Source organism: Tachypleus tridentatus, chromosome 5, assembly GCF_004210375.1.
Source record: "Tachypleus tridentatus isolate NWPU-2018 chromosome 5, ASM421037v1, whole genome shotgun sequence".
Classification (NCBI taxonomy): domain Eukaryota; kingdom Metazoa; phylum Arthropoda; class Merostomata; order Xiphosura; family Limulidae; genus Tachypleus; species Tachypleus tridentatus.
This window is the reverse complement of record NC_134829.1, coordinates 2,988,855-3,010,363: the sequence shown is the minus strand read 5'-3', so window position 1 is coordinate 3,010,363 and position 21,509 is coordinate 2,988,855. Positions and strand designations below refer to the sequence as shown.

The window sequence follows — 21,509 nt, the reverse complement described above, 5'->3', positions numbered from 1 at the left end:
TCTTCTGAATAACAGTTAAAAAGACTGTAAAACAATAGAAGCTGTGAACACTATAATGTCTTTCAATTATTTAGCTAAAAAACTGATATTGATAACTGAATAAGAAACAATTTGCTCTGAATGATGAATATCTAAATATAAATACTGATGCTTATTATACAAATTTCTCTCGGAATTCAACAACTGTTTATCAAATACATGAATCGATATGTTTTTATTATTATATCAAGAACATTCATAAACATAATAAAGTTTCTATGAATGATGTAACTGCAGCAGTATTTAAATAAAATAATAATATTTATAATTCCTGTAATAGACGATGATAAGAAAGTTTACACGATAATTTAATTTGAAAATAATATTTGTTCATAGTGTTTGTAATCCGTTACATAAAAAATCAGTAAACTGAAGTTAAGATTCATAGCTTCATTTAAGTTTATGGCTAAATCTCTTGGCCAAAATGTTAGCGTATTCTTTAACAAATTATTATTATAGAAAAAATACACATTTCTGCACAGTCGAACAATTTGACTCTGTATAACGTCTGGATTTGACAAAACATGACTGTACACCAAGTTCAGAAACTGTCTGAACAAAGCGTTGTTCTGTTTTTATAAAAAGGTTACAATAAAAACACATCCTTTTATACAAAACAGGTGTATTCTGACGAACAAATGCTCAAAACATCTTATACAGACTATAATAATAATTGGTACATGTTTGTTCTACGCTACCTACTGTGATACTTACTCGCGTATTTACTCAATAGCTATTCTATACACATATAGATAATAACATCAATATAGAAGTGTATAGAAACACTTTGATGAAGACTGTAGTTTTAATAGACTTTCAAATGATCTAACAAGACATTTCGAAAACACAAAGAAGTTTTCCATAAAATAAATTCGATATTGTAATAAGGATAGGTGTTTATCCTTATGATTATTTGAGCAGTTTTAATAAACGTAACGAAACACAACTATCACGACAACTAACATTTTACAACGTGTTCAATGAACATGATATTTCAGACGAAAACCACAAACTTGTATAAACGATGTGTAGAAAGTTTAAAATCCTCATCTTGAAAAAATTTCTAAAGACTGACATTTTGATATTAGTAGATACTTTTAGAGATATTTGTATAAATTACATCCTGATTGGTACAACACAGCACGGGGCTTATCACGTAATGCAAAATTAAAAATGGCTGATGTTCAATTAGGATAATTGGCTGAAAATGATATAATCTTAATGCTCGAGAAAGATCTCTATGTCATAGTGTTGTAACAGATATATTGAAGCAAGTAGTAAATAAATACATGAGAGCTTGTGATCGTGATAAATAATCCATTTGTTTAGCTTAACTAAGTGCTATTATCAAATATAAATAAATAATGAGTCAATATTTACCCCATGGAGGATTTAAATGACTACCAACTTTATATGATAAGAAACACTATAAATATGTGGAACAACGTTCATCATTAAAAACGAAACTAAAGAAAAGCACAGTATTAGGGTTAAAGCAATTTGATTGACTTAAGAAATATGTTGTTCTAAGTAGCATACAAGTGAAACCACTAATGATTCTTATTGGGTAATTCAGTGTTTGGAAAAAAATTGAAAAATGTTATGGAACGAGTTGATATAAGGTTGTGTTCTGTTCCAAACAAACTTGAAAAGTTAATAGCTGCACAAAACCTAAATTATCGAACAGTATTTATAGTAATAGAATGCACTATTAATATAAATAAAATAAAACTAATAAACAAATTGCACATCTAATTTGTACATATGTATATACAGTATGTGTGTGTGTGTTGTTTCTGTTTCATTTGAAGGAAAGAAGAAAAAATGTTTTGATTCCACATGAGTGCTGCAGAAACATAATACATGTACTACTACCCTGTCAATTTATCTATTTTCACAATACCCTGCCAATCTTATCTATTTTTACAATACCCTGTAAGACACGTTTATTGCTACAATACCCTGTCAGTAATGTTTATTTTTACGATACCTTGGTAATCACACTTATTACTAAAACACCCGGTCAGTCACACTTATTACTAAAACACCCGGTCAGTCATACTTATTACTAAAACACCCGGTCAGTCACACTTATTACTAAAACACCCGGTCAGTCATACTTATTACTAAAACACCCGGTCAGTCACACTTATTACTAAAACACCCGGTCAGTCAAACTTATTACTAAAACACCCGGTCAGTCACACTTATTACCTAAACACCCGGTCAGTCACACTTATTACTAAAACACCCGGTCAGTCATACTTATTACTAAAACACCCGGTCAGTCACACTTATTACTAAAACACCCGGTCAGTCAAACTTATTACTAAAACACCCGGTCAGTCATACTTATTACTAAAACACCCGGTCAGTCACACTTATTACTAAAACACCCGGTCAGTCATACTTATTACTAAAACACCCGGTCAGTCACACTTATTACTAAAACACCCGGTCAGTCAAACTTATTACTAAAACACCCGGTCAGTCACACTTATTACTAAAACACCCGGTCAGTCATACTTATTACTAAAACACCCGGTCAGTCACACTTATTACTAAAACACCCGGTCAGTCATACTTATTACTAAAACACCCGGTCAGTCACACTTATTACTAAAACACCCGGTCAGTCAAACTTATTACTAAAACACCGGTCAGTCACACTTATTACTAAAACACCCGGTCAGTCACACTTATTACTAAAACACCTGGTCAGTCACACTTATTACTAAAACACCTGGTCAATCACACTTATTACTAAACACCCGGTCAATCACATATATCGCCACACTACCCTGTAAATCATATACATTGCAACAATACCCTGTCAAACAGATTTACTCTTACAATATCCTGTCAAAAACGTTTACTGTTAAAACACCCTGTTCAACAGATTTATTGTTGCAATACCTTGCCAATTATACAGGTTGGCACAACACCCTCTCAAGCAAATTTATTGCCACAATACCTTGCCAATCACATATATTGCCACAATACCCTGCCAATCACATATATTGCCCCAATACCCTGCCAATCACATATATTGCCCCAATACCCCGCCAATCACATATATTGCCACAATACCTTGCCAATCACATATATTGACACAATACCTTGCCAATCACATATATTGCTGCATTACTCTGTCAAGCACATAATGTGTTGCCACAATACACGGTCAATAATATTTATTTTTAAAATATCATCTTCTTTCGCCTACACAGCGTTAAATTTAAAAAAAGTTATAACTCAGTAAACCGAGTTTCGATATCCGAAAGGGTAAAAGCGCAGATATTTCATTCTGTATCTCTATGACAAGAGGATAAAAAGAATACCCCTTACATTACGTTATTTATTTGTTAGTATACACTACAAGTGGATAAAGTACTTGTCCCCTTAAAATTTAACATTAATGAAAGGTTATCTTATGACATGAAAAGTTATTTCTTTTATATTTAATTGTAAGAAACGCCCATAAAATTATAAACCTCAAAATATAAAACCGAAAATTTGCATATAGCTTGGCATTGACTTAAAAAAAACAAAAAAACCTTTTGTCAAATTTGATAAAGATCCATGTCGGGTAGTGGTGAAAAATGACAAACGGCCACAACATGCAAAACTGAAAAAAAAAAACATGGACGTAATGATCCTACATACCAGTTTTGGTGAAGTTCCATGGACATACAACAAACATATCTATTACATTTATATAGATGCCATGTATATTGTACTTTTGACATTTACAATGTCGTATATATTCTATTTCTAATACTTACCATGCCGTGTATATTGTATTTCTAATACTTACCATGCCGTGTATATTGTATTTCTTATTTCTCTCATACCGTGCATACTGCATTTAGTTTATTAAGAAAGAACAATGTATTAGGGTAAGTAATATAGCGTCTAATTAATTAAGAATCATTATACACCTTTAGCAAGTCGTATGGAGTTCATTAATAAATGGTCATACATTTTTAAGACTTCGCTTGGTATTTATAAAGAAGGTAATATGTATTATGGCTTTATGAAATAACATAACGTTTATTTAAAAAGTGTTATGTAGCTAAAGGATCCAGTAGATTGTTTATTAAACATGAAACAGTGTGATGTCTATTTTCTATTTGTACTCTAGTTTGTTCGCTAATGAAGCTAGGTGTAGCGGGTATATTTGGTACACAGTCTGACGTCACTAGTATGCACGTACAATCCATCTGTGATGCTCTGGATATCCCACATATAGAAGCCCGATGGGACTTCCAGCTTCAACGTCAACGTTTATCCATTAACCTTTTTCCTCGTCCAGCCGTGCTCGGTCAAGCCTATGTGGACCTCGTCAAAATCTGGGGATGGACAGACTTTTGTCTTGTGTACGAAGAAAGCGAAGGTCAGATATATGTCTTCACGCGAGTGCAAATATGTTGTATAATGAATAATTAATTGAATACAAGTATTTTAAAATTCTACAAATTATTTTACATTCTATCAGCTGACTGAAATAAACCTGTTGCCAGTCAACATAGACAATGGTTCTAAAATGTTTAAATTAATAACCACCAACATAGACAATAGTTCTAAAATGTTTAAATTAATAACCACCAAAATAGACAATGGTTCTAAAATGTTTAAATTAATAACTACCAACAAAGACAATGGTTCTAAAATGTTTAAATTAATAAACACAAACATAGACAATGGTTCTAAAATGTTTACATAAATAACCACGAACATAGACAATAATTCTAAAATGTCTAAATAAATACTAATCAACACAGACAATAGCTCAGAAATGTCTAAATAAATACTAATCAATACAGACAATAGCTCAGAAATATTTAAATAAATACTAATCAACACATACAATAGCTCAGAAATGTTTAAATAAATACTAATCAACACAGACAATAGCTCAGAAATGTCTAAATAAATACTAATCAACACAGACAATAGTTCAGAAATGTTTAAATAAATACTAATCAACACATACAATAGCTCAGAAATGTCTAAATAAATACTAATCAATACAGACAATAGCTCAGAAATATTTAAATAAATACTAATCAACACATACAATAGCTCAGAAATGTCTAAATAAATACTAATCAACACAGACAATAGCTCAGAAATGTTTAAATAAATACTAATCAACACAGACAATAGCTCAGAAATGTCTAAATAAATACTAATCAACACAGACAATAGCTCAGAAATGTTTAAATAAATACTAATCAACACATACAATAGCTCAGAAATGTTTAAATAAATACTAATCAACACAGACAATAGCTCAGAAATGTCTAAATAAATACTAATCAACACAGACAATAGCTCAGAAATGTTTAAATAAATACTAATCAACACATACAATAGCTCAGAAATGTTTAAATAAATACTAATCAACACAGACAATAGCTCATAAATGTCTAAATAAATACTAATCAACACAGACAATAGCTCAGAAATGTTTAAATAAATACTAATCAACACATACAATAGCTCAGAAATGTTTAAATAAATACTAATCAACACATACAATAGCTCAGAAATGTCTAAATAAATACTAATCAACACAGACAATAGCTCAGAAATGTTTAAATAAATACTAATCAACACAGACAATAGCTCAGAAATGTTTAAATAAATACTAATCAACACATACAATAGCTCAGAAATGTTTAAATAAATACTAATCAACACAGACAATAGCTCAGAAATGTCTAAATAAATACTAATCATCACAGACAATAGCTCAGAAATGTCTAAATAAATACTAATCAACACAGACAATAGTTCAGAAATGTTTAAATAAATACTAATCAACACATACAATAGCTCAGAAATGTCTAAATAAATACTAATCAATACAGACAATAGCTCAGAAATATTTAAATAAATATTAATCAACACATACAATAGCTCAGAAATGTTTAAATAAATACTAATCAACACATACAATAGCTCAGAAATGTCTAAATAAATACTAATCAACACAGACAATAGCTCAGAAATGTTTAAATAAATACTAATCAACACAGACAATAGCTCAGAAATGTCTAAATAAATACTAATCAACACAGACAATAGCTCAGAAATGTTTAAATAAATACTAATCAACACATACAATAGCTCAGAAATGTTTAAATAAATACTAATCAACACAGACAATAGCTCAGAAATGTCTAAATAAATACTAATCAACACAGACAATAGCTCAGAAATGTTTAAATAAATACTAATCAACACATACAATAGCTCAGAAATGTTTAAATAAATACTAATCAACACACCGACAATAGCTCATAAATGTCTAAATAAATACTAATCAACACAGACAATAGCTCAGAAATGTTTAAATAAATACTAATCAATACAGACAATAGCTCAGAAATATTTAAATAAATACTAATCAACACATACAATAGCTCAGAAATGTTTAAATAAATACTAATCAACACATACAATAGCTCAGAAATGTCTAAATAAATACTAATCAACACAGACAATAGCTCAGAAATGTTTAAATAAATACTAATCAACACAGACAATAGCTCAGAAATGTTTAAATAAATACTAATCAACACATACAATAGCTCAGAAATGTTTAAATAAATACTAATCAACACAGACAATAGCTCAGAAATGTCTAAATAAATACTAATCAACACAGACAATAGCTCAGAAATGTTTAAATAAATACTAATCAACACATACAATAGCTCAGAAATGTTTAAATAAATACTAATCAACACAGACAATAGCTCATAAATGTCTAAATAAATACTAATCAACACAGACAATAGCTCAGAAATGTTTAAATAAATACTAATCAACACAGACAATAGCTCAGAAATGTTTAAATAAATACTAATCAACACAGACAATAGCTCAGAAATGTTTAAATAAATACTAATCAACACAGACAATAGCTCAGAAATGTTTAAATAAATACTAATCAACACAGACAATAGCTCAGAAATGTCTAAATAAATACTAATCAATACAGACAATAGCTCAGAAATGTTTAAATAAATACTAATCAACACAGACAATAGCTCAGAAATGTCTAAATAAATACTAATCAATACAGACAATAGCTCAGAAATGTTTAAATAAATACTAATCAACACAGACAATAGCTCAGAAATGTTTAAATAAATACTAATCAACACAGACAATAGCTCAGAAATGTTTAAATAAATACCAATCAACACAGACAATAGCTCAGAAATATTTAAATAAATACTAATCAACACAGACAATAGTTCTAAAATTTCTAAATAAATGTTACTATATATAGACAGTAATTCTAAAACATCTTAATAAATACTAATCAATATAGAAATAGTTTTAAAATGTCTAAATAAATACAAATCAACATAGACAATAGTCCTAAGAAATCTAATTAAATACTAATCAATATAGACAGTAATTTTAAAACATCTAAATAAATAATAATCAATACAGAAATAGATCAAACATATTTAAATGAATAATAATCGACGTAGACAATAGTTATAAAATATCAAAGTAAATACTTATCAATGTAGACAATAGTTCTAAAATGTTTAAATAAATAGAATTATTAACATTTAATTAACTGAATGCCCCTAATCGATATTTAATCCTGTAAAAATATTTAATTACGGTATTAAAATAAGCTAAGTAAAAAAAGTGAGGATAATAAACAAAGTAACACTATATTACATCCTTTACTCAAAAATATTACACTTCATTCTTAAGTGAGAAGGTTCTCACCAAACAAGATTGTTCCTGAGGTAAAGTACAATCTACACGTTCTCATCGAATAAGGTTGTTCCTGAGGTAAAGTACAATCTACACGTTCTGATCCAATAAGGTTGTTCCTGAGGTAAAGTACAATCTACACGTTCTCATCCAATAAGGTTGTTCCTAAGGTAAAGTACAATCTACACGTTCTCATCCAATAAGGTTGTTCCTGAGGTAAAGTACAATCTACACGTTCTCATCCAATAAGGTTGTTTCCCAAGTAAAATATATCCAGGTTATTTCGAGTTAAGGTAATTACAAGTTCTCCTCAAACCGTTGTTCCTCTAATAAAGTATTTACATGTTATTTCTAAGTAAGGTACTTACATGTTATTTCTAAGTAAGGTACTTACATGTTATTTCTAAGTAAGGTACTTACAGGTTATTTCTAAGTAAGGTACTTACAGGTTATTTCTAAGTAAGGTACTTACAGGTTATTTCTAAGTAAGGTACTTACAGGTTATTTCTAAGTAAGGCACTTACAAGTTATTTCTAAGTAAGGTACTTACAGGTTATTTCTAAGTAAGGTACTTACAGGTTATTTCTAAGTAAGGTACTTACAGGTTGTCATCAATGAAGGTTGTTCTTTAAGTAAATTAATTTCACATATTTGCGACGTAAGAACAGTCACAGTGAATTTTAGTCTGATAGTATCGGTTAGTAATATATTAAATATATTTTCATTTAGCAGTTTAATCCATCACGTGGGAAACTCCACTGTTAAAAAACACACAATTAATAATATATTCCACATTTCTATTTATTTCCCTGCACATTGTGGGTCTCTATAATAAAATTAAACAACAAATTCAGCTCATTGAAAGATAAACAAACATCTTTACAATTGTTTCACTAACAAATGCACTCATCATTGACGAATCGAGCTAACGTTATCAGTAGCCTCGATTACGGTAAATGTTACTGGCATTAGTTGTCTGAAACAGTTAATATAATATTTATCTTAGACCATCACTAGTTGACTTGAATGAGTGGATTTGTACGAGTCCAAGTAAAAACAGTATTGGTTTCTACCACTTGAGAACATTGAGCAGAGCTGGGCGTGTCCAAATAAACAAACTACTGGTTACCAGTAGTTGACTTGACTCAGTATGTCTTGACGTGTACAAGTTAACACACTACTGGTTACTAATGGTTGACTTGACTCAGTGTGTCAAGATGTGTACAAGTTAACACATTACTGGTTACTAGTAGTTCACTTGATTGAGTTGTGATGGGCGTGGTTAAGTGAACACATTTCTGGTTGACTTGATTGAGTGTCGATGGGCGTGGTTAAGTGAACACATTTCTGGTTGACTTGATTGAGTGTGGATGGGCGTGGACAGAGGAAAGATACTCGAAACCTTCAGCAGTGAAGCGATATAACACAAGACGATAAACTCTGTCACAGGTTAATATAAGTTATATATAGTATGGGTTCTATTGATTGATATACCTGACTCCGGTCTAAATATTTACTGGCTGTGTGTTAATCTTGTTTAAATGAAGCATCACGCGAGAAGGTAAACATTAAGTTATCGAAGTGTTTAATATGTCAGACAGTTTCTTCAAGTAGAGTGAACTGAGTATTACATTTTATTATAGGTATCATTAGGCTACAAGACTTCTTCAAAGAAGCTCAGAAATATGGTTGGAGAATGCATCTTTACCAGTTCAAACCAGGAGAAGCGTACCGAGATCTCTTCTGGAAAATCAAAGTGGCTGGAGACAACAGAATCGTACTGGACGTGAAAAGGGAAAACATCTACACAGTTCTTAAGCATGTGAGGAATTTACGAAACGTCCGTTCCTAAGAAAGATTCTCTGTATATTTAATGTTACGTTTTTTGAAGTACCTTTCATAATTATATACTTTCTCGTAGAAAGGGACCGGCATGGCCGGGTGGTTAGGGCACTCGACGCGTAATCTTAGGATCGCAGGCTCGAATCTCCGTCACACCAAAAATGCTCGCACTTTCAGTCGTGGGAACGATATAATGTAACGGTCAATCTCACTGGTCGTTGGCAAAAAGTACCCCAGGAAATTGCAGTGGGTGGTGATGACTAGCTACCTTTCATCTAGTCTTACACTGCTAAATTAAGGACGGCTAGCGCAGATAGCCCTCGTGTAGCTTTGGGCGAACTTCAAAAGAAACAAAGAAACGTTGTAGAAGGGAAGTAAACCCTCCGAAAGGATAGAAAGAACTATTGTAGTGAAAACAACTCAGTTACTGCAGTTATTTAAGTCCCTAACGTGACTTTTCTATAACAAAAGCAATATGAACCGATATTGAACAGCTTTATTCTGAAGTAATGTTTAAAACGTTTTAGTTTCGATCGTCACATAATGACTGAAACGTTTCTGATGTACCAGTGTCAAAAGCTAACATAACATTGTCATTAGCACGAGGTAAATAAGTTTAGATTGTACAGTTTCAAATATCTCTGTATTTAAATGTTCATAAAATGAAAAGTAAAATTTAATGTACAGATGCCTCGTTCTGGAAAGTTAAGTACAAACCTATATAATGAGCTATCATAGTTCTGCCTACCATGAAAGTTAAGTACAAACCTATACAATGAGCTCTCATAGTTCTGCCCACGATGAAAGTTAAGTACAAACCTATATAATGAGCTGTCATAGTTCTGCCTACCATGAAAGTTAAGTACAAACCTATACAATGAGCTGTCATAGTTCTGCCCACCATGAATGTTAAGTACAAACTATACAATGAGCTATCATAGTTCTGCCCACCATGAATGTTAAGTACAAACCTATACAATGAGCTATCATAGTTCTGCCCACCATGAATGTTAAGTACAAACCTATACAATGAGCTATCATAGTTCTGCCACCATGAAAGTTAAGTACAAACCTATACAATGAGCTAGCATAGTTCTGCCCACCATGAATGTTAAGTACAAACCTATACAATGAGCTATCATAGTTCTGCCCACCATGAATGTTAAGTACAAACCTATACAATGAGCTATCATAGTTCTGCCACCATGAAAGTTAAGTACAAACCTATACAATGAGCTGTCATAGTTCTGCCCACCATGAAAGTTAAGTACAAACCTATACAATGAGCTATCATAGTTCTGCCCACCATGAATGTTAAGTACAAACCTATACAATGAGCTATCATAGTTCTGCCACCATGAAAGTTAAGTACAAACCTATACAATGAGCTGTCATAGTTCTGCCCACCATGAAAGTTAAGTACAAACCTATACAATGAGCTATCATAGTTCTGCCACCATGAAAGTTAAGTACAAACCTATACAATGAGCTATCATAGTTCTGCCACCATGAAAGTTAAGTACACACCTATATAATGAGCTATCATAGTTCTGCCCACCATGAAAGTTAAGTACAAACCTATACAATGAGCTATCATAGTTCTGCCCACCATGAAAGTTAAGTACAAACCTATACAATGAGCTATCATAGTTCTGCCCATCATGAATATCTAAACTCGGATTCTAACGTTAAAAGTCCAAAGACATGCCTATGTAATATAATATAATTCTGTGTAAACGAATATAGTTTAATATAGTGTAAAAATATTTTTAGTTGTAATTTCAACCGCTAGACTAGTTATTAAACATTTCTAATTGTACTGGTTAGCAGATATTTTTATATAACATAAAATATATCTATTTTTACAGTCATTTCTCTATAATATTAATATCATATTTATGTTATGTTGCTGCTTATGTTTATGGTTTTTATGTTGTTGTTTATATATATGTCTGTCTATGGTGCTGTTTATATTTATGTTTTTTTAGGTTTTGTTTATATTTGTCTGTTTATTTTACTGCTTATGTTTATGGTGTCTTTTTTGTTTATATTTATGTCTTTTTTATATTGTTGCTTATGTTTGTAGTTTATATGTTTATGTTGCTGTTTATGGTTTTCTTTATATTTATTTTGCTCTTTGTGTCTATACAGTTTTATGGTTTTATTTATATTTATGTTTTATTCTATGTTTCATACAATAAACTACATTTCGTTATAAACTAACATCATTCTCTTGTTTCTACACCACGTTCTCAGGCCCAGCAGGTCGGTATGATGACCGAGAGCCACAGTTATTTGATTACATCTTTGGTAAGTCGAGCTGAAACACAATAAACTTTGTCTATATTAGTTTTATACAAATATCACAAGGACCTGTATGAATTCTAGATGTCGTCCCGTATCTAATAACATCTTTTAGTTTCGTGTTTTGTAAGTAGTTATTCTACAAAATATCATAACGCCATCACTCACATCATTCTGGGAATTTTATCATCACATCTAAAATTTCCTACTTGTTATGCTATTTCTAAAGTTGAAAAAAAATCCTTCATGAAAATATGTCTCGAATCAGTTTATAGAAAATTTTAGACATGAAAACAAAGACAAGGTCAAGGTCATTATGAGAACTTATAAAAACTAATTTTATTTAAACTAATGTAAAGTTAAAGTTCACAGATGTTCATAATCAATTAACTATAAGGATATAAACTTGAAATTTCTGTAGTGACAAACAAGTATTCATCTTCTGTTTATTAACATATGCAGAAAACTTAGTAGTGTAGAAATTGCTAATAGAAATAATTCCTTATAGCAGTTATGACATGTAACAATAAATACACAAGAGTAACTTACGACTTCCCAAAACCCAACGTATACATAATTAATAAAGTTTCCTGCAATAATACTAATAACTCATTCAACAACACATACTTACCCTGGACTCTGATGGTCTTACTTCAACGCTTTCTAAACACGTCATTACCTGAGCCTGAGGTTTCTATACAAAATGAAGGTTTACTGATTTCAATCAGTAACATCTCACATCCATAACGAATATCCGAAAATTAAACTGGAAAAATATTAAAAATATTACATATTGGTGCAATCATTTAAACATCTAATGACAATTAGAAGTAAAAATAAATCACAATCAGTTCTTCACAATAGTTTTACAAAGTAAAAAATACAAACATGTTTCACCCAAGACACTATAATAAATCTTTAAAATATTTACATAAAAAATATATCATAAGACCAGAAGGTCAATGACCCAGTAATTATGATTTTATTTGTCTAAAATTCTACAATTTACTTCTGTTAATGTCACGAGATAATACAATCTTCAGGTAATTCTGTTTATGCTTACATACCAAACAATTGTAAGCCACAATTTCACGTCTATCCGATAGCCAGATTATCCTTAAAACCGAATACCAATTTTACGCTTTGTAAAACGTACATCATGGAAGACGCACCGTAATTTTGGAAAGACAATTCTAAGAAAAAAATATTTTGACTCAGTGACCAACACCTCGACGTTTTTTTTAATCTACTGAGTAAATACAGTCAAATACATGACACTTTCACAGTGTATGGACAATATTAGTTAAATTGAATGTTTTATGCTATTAAAAATACTTGTAATTGGCAAGTAATGAGATTACAATCTGTGTGAGAGGCCGTTCTGAGTAGACCATTAGCTAATCTATTGTCTTAACCCACTACTTTTGTTTTCGAAGACGCATGGCGATTTTTCATGGCATTTTGAAGAAAAATGCCTCTTACAAGGCATAAAAATGGTATGTATCGAAATAAGTGTATCGTATATTAAACAAGCAGTGTTTTATTTTATTTACTGACTTAGCTAGACCAGAGATAATATATTAGAGAAACAGTGCTGTTGGTTTATTTACTGACCTAATTATACCAGATGTCGTATACTTACACAAACAGTATTGTTGTTTTATTTATTGACTTAAGTATACCAGAGATCTTATACAAACAATATTGTTGTTTGTTACATCTGTCAGGAACTTATTACATTGTAAATGAACCTAAATTTTGCTTGTGGTTATATTTACTCAGGATTTACATACAGTTGACCTCGAAGACTTCAAGTATGGGAAGTCCAACATTACAGCCTTCAGGATCGTAGACATGGAAAGTCCTGAGCTACAGAGCTTGTTTGACGAATGGAGTCAGTTTTCTGTTTTTGGTCGAAAAACTCAGACTCACCAACGTACTATAAAGGTAGGACTGATAGTTAGTTACCTTGGTAAAATATACAATAACGAGTTGTTGTAAAGGTATGACTTTACCTTTCTTATATATACAATAATGAATAAACCAGACAGTATGAAGCAACATTGCTAGCCCGGCATGGCCAGGTGGGTTAAGGTTTTCAACTAGTAATCTGAGGGTCGCGGGTTCGAATACCGGTCGCACCAAACATGCTCACCCTTTTGGGGGCGTTATAATGTGACGGTCAATCCCACTATTCGCTGGTGAAAGAGTAGCCAAACAGTTGGCAGTGGGTGTTGATGACTTAACACTAACTGTAATGGTATGACTTAACACTAAATGTAGTGGTATGACTTAACACTAATTGTAGTGGTATGACGTAACACTAACTGTTGTGGTATGACGTAACACTAACTGTTGTGGTATGACTTAACACTAACTGTTGTGGTATGACCTAACACTAACTGTTGTGGTATGACTGTACACTAATTGTAGTGGTATGAGTTAACACTAAATGTAGTGGTATGACTTAACACAAATTGTAGTGGTATGAGTTAACACTAATTGTAGTGGTATGACTTAACACTAACTGTTGTGGTATGACTTAACACTAACTGTTGTGGTATGACCTAACACTAACTGTTGTGGTATGACTGTACACTAATTGTAGTGGTATGACTTAACACTAATTGTTGTGGTATGACCTAAAACTAACTGTAGTGGTATAACTTAACACTAACTGTTGTGGTATGACCTAACATTAACTGTAGTGGTATGACTCTAACACTAACTGTTGTTGGTATGACTTAACACTAATTGTTGTGGTATGACTTAACACTAACTGTTGTGGTATGACCTAACACTAACTATTGTGGTATGACTTAACACTAACTGTTGTGGTATGACTTAACACTAACTGTTGTGGTATGATTTAACACTAACAGTAGTGGTTGACTTAACACTAACTGTTGTGGTATGACCTAATACTAACTGTTGTAGTATGACTTAACACTAAATGTAGTGGTATGACTTAACACTAAATGTAGTGGTATGACTTAACACTAACTGGTGTGGTATGACCTAACAATAAATGTAGTGGTATGACTTAACACTAACTGTTGTGGTATGACTTAACACTAACTGTTGTGGTATGACCTAAAACTAACTGTAGTGGTATAACTTAACACTAACTGTTGTAGTATGACTTAACACTAGCTGTAGTGGTATGACTTAACACTAACTCTAGTGGTATGACTTAACACTAACTGTTGTGGTTTGACTTAACACTAACCGTAGTGGTATGACTTAACACTTATTTTTGTGGTATGACCTAACACTAACTGTAGTGGTATGATTTAACACTAACTATAGTGGTATAATTGTAGATTAATAGTTAGTATTTTATATAGTGAGATTGACCGTAAAAAACGTAAATGTTTAGTATGACAGAGATTCGAACCACCCGCACTTAGGTTGTGAGTCGAGTGCGTTAACTATCTGGCCATACCCGAGCCGGATCCTTATTGTATTAGCATTATAATAGCAGATATTACTTGCAGTGAAGACAGAAAATGATTCGTTGGGACTTGGTTGTTCTCAGAAATAGTGATAACTATTTGCTCTAACTGTTCCTACTTTATAAATGATAGACTAGAGGGAAGAACCCTAGTCAATACCACCCACCACCAACTCGTGGGTTCTTTAATCGAATAGTGGTTTGTGACAGTTATTCTTTCAACACCGTCATGGCACCAGATCGCGGAACTCGATTGTTTACCCAGCGTTAAAATGATTTGAAACCCGGATTCACAGTTCGCCACACTATTCACTATAAATATATTCTCCTCACCGGTGCTGATAAAGAAATACATTTGAATATTTTTATATCGGGGGTAAAGAACAATATATCTAAGTAATTACAGTTATCCTGAGAAGGACAGTTAGTTTTTATCAAAGTCAGTAGCACAATAAAACTAGAAATTAATAGAACAATAACATTAGACAATTGAACTTAATTAAACTAAAGATATAATTATACAATATACCATAATAACTTTAATACAATATACCATAATAACTTTAATACAATATACCATAATAACTTTAATACAATATACCATAATAACTTTAATACAATATACCATAATAACTTTAATACAATATACCATAATAACTTTAATACAATATACCATAATAACTTTAACGGTATGACTTTAGATTGACAAAGGTAGGCAAACAAGTATATGTTGATGGAGATCTTAACACATGTATTGAACATTCTTTACAAGTCATGTTGGTTTAAACTAGACCCGAGTTTGTTCACTGCTTCTCGTCAACATTATAAACACATCGTTTCTTATTATCTAATAAGCCTGTTATGTATGAGTTCTATTATCTAATAAGGCTGTTATGTATGAGTTCTATTATCTAATAAGGCTGTTATGTATGAGTTCTATTATCTAATAAGGCTGCTATGTATGAGTTCTATTATCTAATAAGGCTGTTATGTATGAGTTCTATTATCTAATAAGGCTGCTATGTATGAGTTCTATTATCTAATAAGGCTGTTATGTATGAGTTCTATTATCTAATAAGGCTGTTATGTATGAGTTCTATTATCTAATAAGGCTGCTATGTATGAGTTCTATTATCTAATAAGGCTGTTATGTATGAGTTCTATTATCTAATAAGGCTGCTATGTATGAGTTCTTTTATCTAATAAGGCTGTTATGTATGAGTTCTATTATCTAATAAGGCTGTTATGTATGAGTTCTATTATCTAATAAGCCTGCTATGTATGAGTTCTATTATCTAATAAGGCTGTTATGTGTGAGTTCTATTATCTAATAAGGCTGTTATGTATGAGTTCTATTATCTAATAAGGCTGTTATGTATGAGTTCTATTATCTAATAAGGCTGTTATGTATGAGTTCTATTATCTAATAAGGCTGCTATGTATGAGTTCTATTATCTAATAAGGCTGTTATGTATGAGTTCTATTATCTAATAAGGCTGTTATGTATGAGTTCTATTATCTAATAAGGCTGTTATGTATGAGTTCTATTATCTAATAAGGCTGCTATGTATGAGTTCTATTATCTAATAAGGCTGTTATGTATGAGTTCTATTATCTAATAAGGCTGTTATGTATGAGTTCTATTATCTAATAAGCCTGCTATGTATGAGTTCTATTATCTAATAAGGCTGTTATGTGTGAGTTCTATTATCTAATAAGGCTGCTATGTATGAGTTCTATTATCTAATAAGGCTGTTATGTATGAGTTCTATTATCTAATAAGGCTGCTATGTATGAGTTTTATTATCTAATAAGGCTGTTATGTATGAGTTCTATTATCTAATAAGCCTGTTATGTATGAGTTTTATTATCTAATAAGGTGTTATGTATGAGTTCTATTATCTAATAAGGCTGTTATGTATGAGTTCTATTATCTAATAAGCCTGTTATGTATGAGTTCTATTATCTAATAAGCCTGTTATGTATGAGTTTTATTATCTAATAAGGTGTTATGTATGAGTTCTATTATCTAATAAGGCTGTTATGTATGAGTTCTATTATCTAATAAGCCTGTTATGTATGAGTTCTATTATCTAATAAGGCTGTTATGTATGAGTTCTATTATCTAATAAGGCTGTTATGTATGAGTTCTATTATCTAATAAGGGTGTTATTTATGAGTTTTATTATCTAATAAGGCTGTTATGTGTGAGTTTTATTATCTAATAAGGTGTTATGTATGAGTTCTATTATCTAATAAGGCTGTTATGTATGAGTTCTATTATCTAATAAGCCTGTTATGTATGAGTTCTATTATCTAATAAGCCTGTTATGTATGAGTTTTATTATCTAATAAGGTGTTATGTATGAGTTCTATTATCTAATAAGGCTGTTATGTATGAGTTCTATTATCTAATAAGGCTGTTATGTATGAGTTTTATTATCTAATAAGGCTGTTATGTATGAGTTCTATTATCTAATAAGGCTGTTATGTATGAGTTCTATTATCTAATAAGGCTGTTATGTATGAGTTTTATTATCTAATAAGGCTGTTATGTGTGAGTTTTATTATCTAATAAGCCTGTTATGTGTGAGTTTTATTATCTAATAAGCCTGTTATGTATGAGTTCTATTATCTAATAAGGCTGTTATGTATGAGTTCTATTATCTAATAAGGCTGTTATGTATGATTTCTATTATCTAATAAGCCTGTTATGTATGAGTTTTATTATCTAATAAGCCTGTTATGTGTGAGTTTTATTATCTAATAAGCCTGTTATGTATGAGTTCTATTATCTAATAAGGCTGTTATGTATGAGTTCTATTATCTAATAAGGCTGTTATTTATGAGTTTTATTATCTAATAAGGCTGTTATGTGTGAGTTTTATTATCTAATAAGGTGTTATGTATGAGTTCTATTATCTAATAAGGCTGTTATGTATGAGTTCTATTATCTAATAAGCCTGTTATGTATGAGTTCTATTATCTAATAAGCCTGTTATGTATGAGTTTTATTATCTAATAAGGTGTTATGTATGAGTTCTATTATCTAATAAGGCTGTTATGTATGAGTTCTATTATCTAATAAGGCTGTTATGTATGAGTTTTATTATCTAATAAGGCTGTTATGTATGAGTTCTATTATCTAATAAGGCTGTTATGTATGAGTTCTATTATCTAATAAGGCTGTTATGTATGAGTTTTATTATCTAATAAGGCTGTTATGTGTGAGTTTTATTATCTAATAAGCCTGTTATGTGTGAGTTTTATTATCTAATAAGCCTGTTATGTATGAGTTCTATTATCTAATAAGGCTGTTATGTATGAGTTCTATTATCTAATAAGGCTGTTATGTATGATTTCTATTATCTAATAAGCCTGTTATGTATGAGTTTTATTATCTAATAAGCCTGTTATGTGTGAGTTTTATTATCTAATAAGCCTGTTATGTATGAGTTCTATTATCTAATAAGGTGTTATGTATGAGTTCTATTATCTAATAAGGCTGTTATGTATGAGTTCTGTTATCTAATAAGGCTGTTATGTATGAGTTCTATTTTCTAATAAGCCTGTTATGTATGAGTTCTATTATCTAATAAGCCTGTTATGTATGAGTTTTATTATCTAATAAGGCTGTTATGTATGAGTTCTATTATCTAATAAGGCTGTTATGTATGAGTTCTATTATCTAATAAGGCTGTTATGTATGAGTTCTATTATCTAATAAGCCTGCTATGTATGAGTTCTATTATCTAATAAGCCTGTTATGTATGAGTTCTATTATCTAATAAGGCTGTTATGTATGAGTTCTATTTTCTAATAAGCCTGCTATGTATGAGTTCTATTATCTAATAAGCCTGTTATGTATGAGTTTTATTATCTAACAAGGCTGTTATGTATGAGTTTTATTATCTAATAAGGCTGTTATGTGTGAGTTTTATTATCTAATAAGCCTGTTATGTGTGAGTTTTATTATCTAATAAGCCTGTTATGTATGAGTTCTATTATCTAATAAGGCTGTTATGTATGAGTTCTATTATCTAATAAGGCTGTTATGTATGAGTTCTATTATCTAATAAGCCTGTTATGTATGAGTTTTATTATCTAATAAGCCTGTTATGTATGAGTTTTATTATCTAATAAGCCTGTTATGTATGAGTTTTATTATCTAATAAGCCTGTTATGTATGAGTTCTATTATCTAATAAGGCTGTTATGTATGAGTTCTATTATCTAATAAGGCTGTTATGTATGAGTTCTGTTATCTAATAAGGCTGTTATGTATGAATTCTATTATCTAATAAGGCTGTTATGTATGATTTCTATTATCTAATAAGCCTGTTATGTATAGTTTTATTATCTAATAAGCCTGTTATGTATGAGTTCTATTATCTAATAAGGCTGTTATCTATGAGTTCTATTATCTAATAAGGCTGTTATGTATGAGTTCTATTATCTAATAAGGCTGTTATGTATGAGTTCTATTATCTAATAAGGCTGTTATGTATGATTTCTATTATCTAATAAGACTGTTATGTATGAGTTCTATTATCTAATAAGGCTGTTATGTATGAGTGTTATTATTTAATAAGCCTGTTATGTATGAGTTCTATTATCTAATAAGGCTGTTATGTGTGAGTTCTATTATCTAATAAGCCTGTTATGCATGAGTTTTATTATCTAATAAGCCTGTTATGTATGAGTTATATTATCTAATAAGCCTGTTATGTATGAGTTATATTATCTAATAAGGCTGTTATGTATGAGTTCTATTTACTTCCGGATTGTATTTATTCCTATCTCTCTGGGTTGTGCGTTCATCTTCAGTGTTAATATAATCAACCATAAAAATTTCGTATGTTTACCCCCATTGTTAACACTACCAACAATAAAAACTTGGAATGTTTATCTCCATTGTTAACACTATCAACCATATGAACTTGGTATGTTGATCTCCATTATTAACACTATCAACAATATGAACTTGGTATGTTGATCTCCAGTGTTAACTGAATCAACCATATAAATTTTGGTTGTAATAACACTAATTAAATGATTTAAGTACAAAAGATATTTGTTGATATGAGGACTAGTTTGTCTACTGAGAGAAACTAACATTTCTAATCTATCTTCTGTCCCTTGATGATGAGAAACCCACTAGAAATAAAAACATATCTCAGAACAGCTGGTATGGGTATTAACACTTTTATCAGAACGACTGGTATGAGTATTTACAGTTTTATCAGAATGGATGGTATGGGTATAAACACTTTATCTAAAAACAGCTGGTATGGGTATTAACACTTTTATCAGAACGACTGGTATGGGTATTAACAGTTTTATCAAAATGGCTGGTATGGGTATTAACACTTCATCTAAGAACAGCTGGTATGATTATTAACACTTTATCTAGGAACAGCTGGTATGGGTATTAACACTTTATCTAAAAACAGCTGGTATGGGTATTAATACTTAATCTCAGAACGACTCGTATGGGTATTAACACTTTATCTCAGAACGGCTGATATGGGTATTAACACAATGTATCAGAACGACTGGTATGGGTATTAACACTTTATCTCAGAACGACTGATATAGTTATTAACACTTCTATCAGAACGGCTGGTATGAGTATTAACACATTATCTCAGAACGGCTGGTGTGGGTATTAACACTTTATCTCAGAACGGCTGATATGGGTATTAACACAATGTATCAGAACGACTGGTATGGGTATTAACACTTTATCTCAGAACGACTGATATAGGTATTAACACTTTTATCAGAACGGCTGGTATGGATATTAACACATTATCTCAGAACGGCTGGTGTGGGTATTAACACTTTATCTCAGAACGGCTGATATGGGTATTAACACAATGTATCAGAACGACTGGTATGGGTATTAACACTTTATCTCAGAACGACTGATATAGGTATTAACACTTTATCAGAACGGCTGGTATGAGTATTAACACATTATCTCAGAACGGCTGGTGTGGGTATTAACACTTTATCTCAGAACGGCTGATATGGGTATTAACACAATGTATCAGAACGACTGGTATGGGTATTAACACTTTATCTCAGAACGACTGATATAGGTATTAACACTTTTA

General features: G+C 31.1%; 1 protein-coding gene and 1 pseudogene across 3 annotated transcripts in view; one reads left to right on the top strand and one right to left on the bottom strand.

The window, feature by feature from the left end:
- LOC143250404 (glutamate receptor ionotropic, kainate 2-like) overlaps window positions 1–21,509 on the bottom strand; it is a 260,380-nt gene that overhangs the window by 125,578 nt on the left and 113,293 nt on the right. The window lies entirely within an intron of this gene.
- LOC143250405 (glutamate receptor ionotropic, kainate 1-like) overlaps window positions 4,188–21,509 on the top strand; it is a 34,822-nt pseudogene continuing 17,500 nt past the window's right edge. The window contains exons 1-4 of the transcript XR_013028171.1: window positions 4,188–4,435; window positions 9,435–9,613; window positions 11,890–11,943; window positions 13,720–13,884. The product of XR_013028171.1 is annotated as a glutamate receptor ionotropic, kainate 1-like (transcript). The remainder of the gene's footprint in view (window positions 4,436–9,434; window positions 9,614–11,889; window positions 11,944–13,719; window positions 13,885–21,509) is intronic.